Source organism: Balaenoptera physalus (assembly GCF_965194825.1).
Source record: "Balaenoptera physalus genome assembly, chromosome: X".
Taxonomy (NCBI): Eukaryota; Metazoa; Chordata; class Mammalia; order Artiodactyla; family Balaenopteridae; genus Balaenoptera; species Balaenoptera physalus.
Window position 1 is genome coordinate 53,716,572 of NC_138903.1, and position 12,577 is coordinate 53,729,148.

The 12,577-nt window shown below is 37.8% G+C and overlaps 1 protein-coding gene across 9 annotated transcripts in view; it reads right to left on the bottom strand.

Moving 5' to 3' along the window:
• Positions 1-12,577, bottom strand: part of ARHGEF9 (Cdc42 guanine nucleotide exchange factor 9) — a 225,543-nt gene that overhangs the window by 113,103 nt on the left and 99,863 nt on the right. The gene's annotated exons all lie outside the window — the stretch shown is intronic.

The following is a 12,577-nucleotide window of genomic DNA, read 5'->3' on the forward strand; positions in this document are numbered from 1 at the left end:
TGGCTAGGAAGGTTTCAGAGGAGAAAAGAGTTATGGCAAGCAGAACTCATTCATGCTGGAGCATATCTAGGCAACACAGCTGCGTCAAAAAAAATATGTATTAAATTATACATCTTGGGAGGAGAGGCGTCCAAGATAGTGACACAGGAAGACCCTTAGCTCACCTCCTACCATAGACACACCAAATCTACACCTATATAGAGAGCAATTCTTGAGGGCTGATGGAACAGCCATTGCACATAAAAGGACCAGATAGAAATGGGTAGTAAAGATGGAGACATGGTATATGTGGGAAACACACCTCTGTAGTAGCAATTTGCAGTAGGGATAGATATTGCTGAGGGGCATAGGCACAGACTCACCTACCTTGGGAAACAGGAAAAACATAAAACCCAGCAGGTTAAAGAGCAGACTCACAGACTTAGAAAACAAACTTATGGTTACTGGGGGGAAGCGTTGGGGAGAGGGATAGATTGGGAGTTTGGGATTGACATGTACACAATGCTATATTTAAAATAGACAACCAACAAGGACCTACTGTGTAGCACAGGGAACTCTGCTCAATATTCTGTAATAACTTAAATGGGAAAATAATTCGAAAAAGAATAGATACATGTTTATGTATAACTCAATCACTTTGCTGTATACCTGAAACTAATGCAACATTGTTAATCAACTATACTCCAACATAAAATAAAAATTAAAAAAATAAAAATAAAATAAAGAGCACCTAGACTGCACAGTAAGGAAAATCCATTTACTAACACTAGAACTTCTGCCAAATGGGCAAATAACTGCTGGAACCTCCAGGGGCAGTGCAACTAAGGAACACAAACAAATCTTTCTGTGCAGCTGCACAAGCCACAGATTAAATCCCCGAGATCAGCTTGGTAAATCCTGCGTCTGTAGAATACCTGAAAGGACAAGTGGTCCCACAACAGAGACTGGTCTAGCCTTCCTAGGAGTGGACTATGGGGGCAAGTAAATGTGGGAGTCGGGCCAGGTCAGAGTGTGAGCTGGCCCCACAGTGCCCACAGCAGGTCCAGAGACCCACCTATAGGTACTGGAGGGCCTCCAGGGGAGGTGGAGATTGGCTCTGGCTCACTGTGGGAGCAAGGACACTGACAGAGGAGGGCCAAGGAAAATATGCTTATTACTATTATACTTTTTTGTTTGTTTCATTTTGTTCAGTTGTTGGTGGTGTTGCATTTATTATCTTTTCTTTTATTTTTAATTTTAATTAAAATTTTTTAAAGATATATATTTATTTTTCTATTTTTAATTTACTTTTTTGTTGTGTTAGAGTTTTTTCTTGTTGTTCTTTGTTTTCTTTTTATTTATTTATTATTTTTTTGATTGTTTTATGTGTATATTTTATGCTTTTTTGCATTATTTGTTTGCTCTATATTTTTGGTTTATTTTTAATTTTTTGTTTAAGTTAGTCTAGTCCTTATTGACTGTTCTCATTTTTAAGTTCTTTTGTTTCTTTGTTCTATTGGGGGTTTTTTTTCTTTTTTTCTTTATCTGTGTGTGTGTGTTGTATTGTTGTTGCTCTGCTGTAGGTTCGTGGTAGTTCTTGCTATTTTTTTTTAACATCTTTATTGGAGTATAATTGCCTTAAAATGTTATATTAGTTTCTACTGTATAACAAAGTGAATCAGTTATATGCATACATATATCCCCATATCCCCTCCCTCTTGCGTCTCCCTCTGACACTCCCTAACCCACCACTCTAGGTGGTCACAATCACAGAGCGGATCTCCCTGTGCTATGCGGTGGCTTCCCAATAGCTATCAATTTTACATTTGGTAGCATATATATGTCAGTGCTACCCTCTCACTTCGTCCCAGCTTACCCTTCCCACTCCGTGTCCTCAAGTCCATTCTCTATGTCTGCGTCTTTATTCCTGTCCTGCCCCTAGGTTCATCAGAATCATTTTCTTCTAAATCCATATATATGTGTTAGCATATGGTATTTGGTTTTCTCTTTCTGACTCTGTATGACAGACTCTAGGTCCATCCACCTCATTACAAATAACTCAATTTCGTTTCCTTTTATGGCTGAGTAATATTCCATTGTATATATGTGCCACATCTTCTTTATCCATTCATCTGTCAATGGACACTTAGGTTGCTTCCATGTCCTGGCTATTGTAAACAGAGCTGCAATGAACATTGTGGTATATGACTCTTTTTGAATTATGGTTTTCTCATGGTATATGCCCAGTAGTGGGATTGCTGGGTCATACGGTAGTTCTATTTTTAGTTTTTAAGGAACCTCCATACTGTTCTGCATAGTCGCTGTATCAATTTACATTCCCACCAACAGTGCAAGAGGGTTCCCTTTTCTCCACACCCTCTCCAGCATTTAATGTTTGTGGATTTTTTGATGATGGCGATTCTGACTGGTGTGAGGTGATACCTCATTGTAGTTTTGATTTGCATTTCTCTAATGATTAGTGATGTTGAGCATTCTTTCATGTGTTTGTTGGCAATGTGTATATCTTCTTTGGAGAAATGTCTATTTAGGTCTTCTGCCCATTCTTGGATTGAGTTGTTTGTTTTTTTGATATTGAGTTGCATGAACTGCTTGTAAGTTTTGGAGAGTGATCCTTTGTCAGTTGCTTCATTTGCAACTATTTTCTCCCATTCTAAGGGTTGTCTTTTTGTCTTGTTCATGGTTTCCTTTGCTGTGCAAAAGCTTTTAAGTTTCATTAGGCCCAATTTGTTTATTTTTGTTTCTATTTCCATTTCTCTAGGAGGTAGGGTGGGTCAAAGAATCTCTTGCTGTGATTTATGTCATAGAGTGTTCTGCCTATGTTTTCCTCTAAGAGTTTGATAGTGTCTGGCCTTACATTTAGGTCTTTAATCCATTTTGAGTTTATTTCTGTGTATGGTGTTAGGAAGTGTTCTAATTTCATTCTTTTACATGTAGTTCTCGAGTTTTCCCAGGGCCAATTAATGAAGAGGCTGTCTTTTTTACATTGTATATTTTTGCCTCCTTTATCAAAGATAAGGTGACCATATGTGTGTGGGTTTATCTCTGGGCTTTCTATCCTGTTCCATTTATCTATATTTCTATTTTTTGTGCCAGTACCATACTGTCTTGATTACCGTAGCTTTGTAGTATAGTCTGAAGTCAGGGAGCCTGGTTCCTCCAGCTCCATTTTTCTTTCTCAAGATTGCTTTGACTATTCGGGGTCTTTTGTATTTCCATACAAACTGTAAAATTTTGGGTCCTAGTTCTGTGAAAAATGTCATTCGTAGTTTGATAGGGATTGCATTGAATCTGTAGATTGCTTTAGGTAGTACAGTCATTTTCACAATGTTGATTCTTCCAGTGCAAGAATATGGTATATCTCTCCATCTGTTTGTATCATCTTTAATTTCTTTCATCAGTTTCTTACAGTTTTCTTCATATACGTCATTTGTCTCCTTAGGTAGGTTTATTCCTAGGTATTTTATTCTTTTTGTTGCAGTGGTAAATTGGAGTGTTTCCTTAATTTCTCTTTCACATTTTTTGTCGTTACTGTATAGGAATGCAAGAGACTTCTGTGCATTAATTTCATATCCTGCTACTTTACCAAATTCATTGATTAGCTCTAGTAGTTTTCTGGTAGCAGCCTTAATATTCTCTATGTATAGTGTCATGTCATCTGCAAACAGTGACAGTTTTACTTCTTCTTTTACGATTTGGATTCCTTTTATTCCTTTTTCTTCTCTGATGGTGGTGCCTAAAACTTCAAAAACTATGGTGAATAATAGCAGTGAGTGTGGGCAACCTTGTCTTACTCCTGATCTTGGGGGAAATGGTTTCAGTTTGCCACCATTGAGAACGATGCTGGCTGTGGGTTTGTCATATATAGCCTTTATTATGTTGAGGAGGTTCCCTCTATGCCCACATTCTGGAGAGTTTTTATCATAAGTGCGTGTTGAATATTGTTGAAAGCTATTTCTACATTTATTGAGATTATCACATGGATTTATCTTTCAATTTGTTAATATGCTGAATCACAATGATTGATTTGCTTATATTGAAGAATCCTTGCATTCCTGGGATAAAAATCACTTGATCCTGCTATGTGATCCTTTTAATGTGCTGTTGGATTCTGTTTGCTAGTATTTTGTTGAGGATTTCTGAATCTATGTTCATCAGTGATATTGGCCTATAGTTTTCTTTTTTTTGTGACATCTTTGTCTGGTTTTGGTATCAGGGTGATGGTGTCCTCATACAATGAGTTTAGGAGGGTTCCTCCCTCTGCTATATTTTACAAGAGTTTGAGAAGGATATGTGTTAGCTCTTCTCTAAATATTCGATAGAATTCACCTGTGAAGCCATCTGGTCCTGGGCTTTTGTTTGTTGGAAGATTTTTACTCACAGTTTCAATTTCAGTGCTTGTGATTGGTGTGTTCATATTTTCTATTTTTCCTGGTTCAGACTTGGAAGGTATTACTTTTCTAAGAATTTTTCCATTTCTTCCAGGTTTTTCATTTTATTGGCATATAGTTGCTTGTAGTAATCTCATGATCCTTTGTATTTCTGCAGTGTGAGTTGTTCCTTCATTTTCATTTCTAATTCTATTCATTTGAGTCTTCTTTTATGTGTGTGATGAGTCTGGCTATAGGTTTATGAATTCTTGTTTCTTAAAGAATCAGCTTTACTTTTAGTGATTTTTGCTATTCTTCCCTTCATTTCTTTTTATTTCTGATCTGATCTTTATGATTTCTTTCCTTCTGCAAACTTTGTTTTTTTATTTTTGTTCTTTCTCTAATTGCTTTAGGTGTAAGGTTAGGCTGTTTGAGATTTTTCTTGTTTCTTGAGCTGAGATTTTATTGCTATAAACTTCCCTATAGAACTGTTTTGCTACAACCCGCAGGTTTTGGGTCATCGTGTTTTCATTGTCATTTGTTTCTAGGTATATGTTGATTTCCTCTTTGATTTCTTCAATGATCTCTTGGTTATTTAGTAGTGTATTTTTAGCCTCCATGTGTTTGTAATTTTTACAGTTTTTTCCTGAAGTTAATATCTAGTCTCATAGCGTTGTGGTCCGTAAGCATACGTGATACAAATTCAACATAGTTTTGGAAGTTTTAGCCACAGCAGTCAGAGAAGAAAAAGAAATAAAAGGAATCCAAATTGGAAAGGAACTAAAGCTGTCACTGTTTGCAGATGACATGATACTATATAGAGAGAGTCCTAAAGATGCTACCAGAAAACCAGTAGAGCTAATCAATGAATTTGGTAAAGTATCAGGATACAAAATTAATACACAGAAATCTCTTGCATTCCTATACACTAATGATGAAAATCTGTAAGAGAAATTAAGGAAACACTCCCATTTACCATCTCAAGAAAAAGAAAAAAATTTCTAGGAATAAACCTACCTAAGAAGACAACAGATCTGTATACAGAAAACTATAAGACACTGATGAATGAAATTAAAGATGATACAAACAGATAGAGAGATATACCATGTTCTTGCATTGGAAGAATCAACATTGTGAAAATAACCATACTACCCAAAACACTCTACAGATTCAATGCAATCCGTATCAAACTACCAATGACAGTTTTCACAAAACTAAAAGAAAAATTTTCACAATTTCTATGGAAACACAGAAGACACAGAATAGCCAAAGCAATCTTGAGGAAGAAAAATGGAGCTGGAGGAATCAGGCTCCCGGACTTCAGACTATACTACGAATCTACAATAATCAATACAGTATGGTTCTGACACAAAAGCAGATGTATAGAGCAATGGAACAGAATAGAAATCTCAGAGATAAACCCATGTACATATGGTCACTTATCTTTGATAAAAGAGGGAAGAATATACAATGGAGAAAAGACAACCTCTTCAATAAGTTGTGCTTGGACAACTGGATAGCTACATGTAAAAGAATGAAAATAGTACACTCCCTAACACCATACAGGAGAATAAACTCAAAATGCATTAAAGACATAAATTTAAGGCCAGAAACTATAAAACTCTTAGAGGAAAACATAGGCAGAACACTCTATGACACAAATCACAGCAAGATCCTTTTTGATCCACCTCCTAGAGAAATGGAAATAAAAACAAAAACAAATTGGACCTAATGAAACTTAAAAGCTTCTGCACAGCAAAGGAAACCATAAAGAAGATGAAAGGACAGCCCACAGAATAGGAGAAACTATTTGCAAATGAAGCAACTGACAATGGATTAATCTCCAAAATTTACAAGCAGCTCATGCAGCTCAGTATCAAAAAACCAAAAAACCGAATCCAAAAATGGGCAGAAGACCTAAATAGACATTTCTCCAAAGAAGACATACAGATTGCCAACAAACACATGAGAGGATGCTCAACATCACTAATCATTAGAGAAAAGCAAATCAAAATTATAATAAGGTATCACCTCACACTAGTCAGAATGGCCATCATCAATAAATCTACAAACAATAAATGCTGGAGAGGGTGTGGAGAAAAGGGAACTCTCTTGCACTGTTGGTGGGAATGTAAATTGATACAGCCACTATGGAGAACAGTGGGGAGGTTCCTTAAAAAGCTAAGACTAGAACTACCATATGACCCAGCAATTCAACTACTGAGCATATACACCAAGAAAACCATAATTCAAAAAGAATCATGTACGACAGTGTTCATTGCAGCTCTATTTACAATAACCAGGATATGGAAATAGACTAAGTGTCCATTTACAGATGAATGGAAAAACAAGATGTGGCACATATATACAATGGAATATTTCTCAGCCATAAAAAGAAACGAAATTGAGTTATTTGTAGTGAGGTGTATGGACCTAGAGTGTGTCATAAACAGTGAAGTAAGTCAGACACAGAAAAACAAATACCGTATGCTAACACATATATATGGAATCTAAAAAACAAAAAACAAAAAACAAGTGGTTATGAAGAACCTAGGGGCAGGACAGGAATAAAGATGCAGACGTAGAGAATGAACTTGATTACATGGGGAGGGGGAAGTGGGACGAAGTGAGAGAGTGGACTTATGGACTTATATATACTACCAAATGTAAAATAGATAGCTAGTGGGAAGCAGCTGCATAGCACAAGGAGAGCAGCTCAGTGCTTTGTGACCACCTAGAGGGATGGGGTAGGGAGGGTGGGTCGGAGATGCAAGAGGGAGGAGATATGGGGATATATGTTTATGTATAGCTGATTCACTTTGTTATAAAGCAGAAACTTACACACCATTGTTAAGCAATTATACTCCAATAACGATAAAAAATAAACATACACACACACTTATAAAGAGAAAAAAAACAAACAACTAAAAAAAAAAACTAACAGACAGAAACCTAGGATAAATGGTAAAAGCAAACCTAAACAGAGAAGATCACACAAAGAGACATACACATACACACTCACAAAAAGAGAAAAAAGGTAAAAAAATAAAAATACATTTAAAAGATAATAAATTAAAAAAGTAAAATTAAAAAAAAGGAAGAGAGCAACCAAACCAATAAACAAATCCACAAATGATAACAAGCACTAAAATCTAAACTGTGATAAATGTAAAACCAGAAACCAATCAGATGCAGAAAGCAAACCCAAAGGCTAAAGTTGCTCCCAAAGTCAACCACCTCAATTTTGGGAACATTCTTTGTCTATTCAGGTATTGTTCAAATGCAGCGTTTTTCACATTGATTGTGGGGATTTAATCTGCTTGTCCTCAGGCTGCACGGAGTAATTCCCCTTTCTTATCTTTGTTCTCACAGCTCCTGGGGTTCAGCTTTGGTTTTGGCTCTGCCTCTGCGTTTAGGCTGCCCTCAGGCATCTATTCCCCTCCCAGACTGGAGGGGTTAAAGCAGCAGCTGATTAGGGCTCTATTGCTCACTCAGGCTGTGTTGAGGGAGGGGTACGGTAGTTATAATTGGAATGCAGGGAGAACCTATGGTGGTAGAAGCCAGCATAACATCACCACAGCCTGAGGCACTCAGTGTGTTCTCCCAGGGGAAGTTGTCCCTGGATCACGGGACCCTGGCAGTGGCATGCTGCACAGGTTACCAGGGTGGTGTGGGTAGTGACCTGTGCTTTCACACAGGATTCTTGGTGGCAGCGGTGGTGGTGTTAGCCATCCATGCCCATCTCTGCAGTCCAAGATGTTAGCCACAGCTTGCACCCATCTCTGGAGCTCGTTTAGGTGGTACTCTGCCTTCTGTGGGCACACAGAGTGGGAATGCCCTCTCCTCGCTCACCCCTAAACAATGGTCTCTTGCCCCTCCAGCAGGTCCAGACTTTTTCCTGGACTCCCTCCTGGCTAGCTGTGGCACACTAGTCCCCTTCAGGCCATCTTCATGCAGCTAACCCTAGTCCTCTCCCTGGGGTTTGACCTGCAAAACTCGAACCTCAGGTCCCAAACCCCACCTGCGACAGTTGGTCAGCAGATAAGCATCTCAGGCTCGTGAGTGCTAGTTAGCATCGATCCTCTGTGAGGGAATCTCTCTGCTTTGCCCTCTGCACCCCTGTTGCTGTACTCTCCTCCATGGCTCCAAAGCTTCCCCCCGGCCACTCTCCATCCCCACCACTGAAGGGGCCCCCTAGTGTGTGGAAACTCTTCCTCTTTCACAGCTCCTTCCCAGATGTTCAGGTCCCGTCCCTATTCTTTTTTCTCTGTTTTTTTCTTTTTTCTTTTGCCCTGCCAAGGTACGTGGGGATTTTCCTGGCTTTTTGGAAGTCTAAGATCTTCTGCCAGCTTTCAGTAGGTGTTTTGTAGGAGTTGTTCCACATGTAGATGTATTTTTGTTGTATTTGTGGAGAGGAAGGTGATCTCCACATCTTAATCCTCCACCATCTTGAAGGTCCTCTCTGTTTTTGCTATTTGTCTTGGGTTTTATTTGTCTGTTTGTTTTCATTTTTTTAAATTTTCTTTTTTTTCTTTTTTCTCTGGCCACATTGTGCAGCTTATGGGATCTTGTTTCTATAGCCTGGGATCAGGCCTGGGCCTCTGGGGTGGGAGCACTGAATCCAGGACACTGGACCACCAAAGAATTCATGGGCACAGGGAATATTAATCAGTGCGCATGCTCCCAGAGGTATCCATATCATCACCAAGACCTGTCCCCACACAGCTGCTTGCAGGATCCAGTGTTGGACATCTAATGCCAAACAACCAGCAAGACAGGAACACAGCCCCACACATCAGCAGACAGGCTGCATGAAGTGGTATTAAGCTCACAGACACCCCAAAACACTCCACCTGATGTGGCCCTGGTCTTCAGAGGGAAAAGACTCAGCACCACCCACCAGAGCACAGGTAACAATCCCTCCCACCAAGAAGCCTAAACAAGCCCTTGGACCAACCTCACCCACCAAGGGGCAGACACCAGAAACAAGAAGAGCTATGACCCTGCAGCCTGATGAAAGGAGACAATAAACACAGTAGCTTAGACAAAATGAGATGACAGAGAAATATGTTGCAAGTGAAGGGGCAAGGTAAAATCCCACAAGACGAAATAAATAAAGAAGAAACAGGCAATCTACCTGAAAAAGAATTCAGGGTAATGATAGGAAAGATGATCCAAGATCTCAGAAATAGAATGGAGGTATGGATTGAGAAGATACAAGAAATGTTTAACAAACACCTAGAAGAACTAAAGAACAAACAATCAGTGGTGAACAGCACAATAACTGAAATGAAAAATAAAATAGAAGGAATCAATAGCAGAAAAACTGAGGTAGAAGAATGGATAAGTGTGCTAGAAGATAGAATGGTGGAAATCACTCCCATAGAACAAAGAAAAAAAATGAAAAGAATTGAGGACAGTCTCAGAGACCTCTGGGACAACACTAAATGCACCAACGTTCGAATTATCGGGTTCCCAGAAGAAGAAGAGAAAAACAAAGGATCTGAGAAAATATTTGAATAGATTATATTCGAAAACTTCACTAACATGGGAAAGGAAATAATCAAGTCCAGGAAGAACAGAGAGTCCCATACAGGATAAACTTAAGGAGAAAAATACCGAGACACATATTAATCAAACTAACAAAAATTAAATACAAAGAAAAAACATTAAAAGCAGCAAGGGAAAAGCAACAAACGACATACATACAAGGGAATCCCCATAAGGTTATCAGCTCATTTTTCAGCAGAACCTCTGCAGGGCAGAAGAAAGTTACATAATATACTTAAAGTGATGAAAGGGAAAAACCTACAACCAAGATTAACCTACCCAGCAAGGATTTCATTCAGATTCGACAGAGAAATCACAAGATATACAGAAAAGCAAAAGCTAAGAGAATTCAGCACCATCAAACCAGCTTTACAACAACTGCTAAAGGAACTTCCTTTAGCTGTCCAAGAGCTAAAGGAACTTCTCCAGGAGGGAAACACAAAAGAATAAAAAGATCTACAAAAATAAAGCAACAATTAAGAAAATGACAATAGGAACATACATATCAATAAGTACCATAAATGTAATTGGATTAAATGTTCCAACCAAAAGACACAGACTGGATGAATGGATACAAAAACGAGACCCATATATATGCTGTCTACAAGAAACCCACTTCAGACCTAGGGACACATACAGACTGAGAGTGAGGGGATGGAAAAAGATATTCCATGCAAATGGAAATCAAAAGAAAGCTGGAGTAGCAATTCTCATATCAGAAAAAATAGATTTTAAAACAAAGATTATTACAAGAGACAAAGAAGGACACTAGATAATGATCAAGTGATCAATCCAAGAAGAAGATATAACAATTGTAAATAAACATGCACCCAATATAGGAGCACCTGAATACATAAGGCAAATGCTAACAACCAAAAAGGGGAAATGGACAGTAACACAATAATAGTAGGGGATTTTAACACCCCACTTTCACCAATGGACAGATCATCCATAATGAAAATAAATAAGGAAATACAAGCTTTAAATGTTACATTAAACATGATGGAATTAAGTGATATTTATAGGACATTCCATCCAAAAACAGCAGAATACTGCTGTTTCTCCTCAAGTGCTCATGGAACATTCTGCAGGATAGATCACATCCTGGGTCACAAATCAAGCCTCAGTAAATTTAAGAAAATGGAAATTGCATCAATCATCTTTTCCTACCACAATGCTATGAGATTATAAATCACTTACAGGAAAAAAGAACTGTAGAAAATACAAACATATGGTGGCTAAACAATATGCTATGAAATAACCAAGAGATCACTGATGAAACCAAAGAGGAAATGAAAACATACATAGAGACAAATGACAATGAATACATGATGACCTAAAATATACAGGATACAGCAAAAGCAGTTCTAATAGGGAATTTTATAGCAATACAATCCTACCTCAAGAAACAAGAAAAATCTCAAATAAACCACCTAACCTTACACCTAAAGCAATGAGAGAAAGAAGAACAAACAAAACCCAAAGTTAGTAGAAGGAAAGAAATCATTAATATTAGAGCAGAAACAAATGAAATAGAAATGAAGAAAACAATAGCAAAGATCAATGAAACTAAAAGCTGGTTCTTTGAGATGATAAATGAAACTGATAAACCTTTAGCCAGACAGACTCATCAGGAAAAAAAATGGAGATGACTCAAATCAATAAAATTAGAAACGAAAAAGGAGAAGCTACAACTGACACCACAGAAATGCAAAGGATCATAAGAGACTACTACAAGCAATTATATGGCAGTAAAATGGACAACCTGGAAGAAATGGACAAAGTCTTAGAAAAGTACAACCTTCCAAGGCTGAGCCAGGAAGAAAGAGAAAATATGAAGAGACCAATAACAAATAATGAAATTGAAACTGTGATTAAAAATCTTCAAACAAACAAAAGTCCAGGACCAGATGGCTTCATAGGAGAATTCTATCAAACATTTAGAGAAGAGATAACACAGATCCTTTTCAAACTATTTGAAAAATCTGCAGTGGGCAGAACACCCCCAATTCATTCTATGAGTCCACCATCACCCTGATAACCAAAACCAGACAAGGATATAACAAAAAGAGAAAATTACAGGCCAATATCATAGATGGAAAAATCCTTAACAAAATACTACCAAACCAAATCCAACAACATATTATAAGGGTCATACACCATGATCAAGTGGGATTTATCCCAGGGATGCAAGGATTCTTCAATATATGCAAATCAATCAATGTGATACATCATATTAACAAACTGACAAATGAAAACCATACGATCACCTCAATAGATGGAGAAAAAGATTTTGACAAAATTCAACACCCATTTATGATAAAAACCCTCCAGAAAGTGAGCCCAGAGGGAACCTACCTCAACATAATAAAGGCCATACATGACAAGCCCATAGCACACATCATTCCTATAGGTGAAAAACTGAAAGCATTTCCTCTAAGATCAGGAAAAAGACAAGGGTGTCCATTCTCACGACTATTATTCAACATAGTTTTGGAAGTTCTATCCATGGCAATCAGAAAAGGAAAAGAAATAAAAGAAACCCAAATTGGAAAAAAAGAAGTAAAACTGTCACTGTTTGCAGATGACATGATACTATACATAGAGAATCCTAAAGATGCAACCAGAAAAATATTAGAGCTAATCAATGAATTTATTAA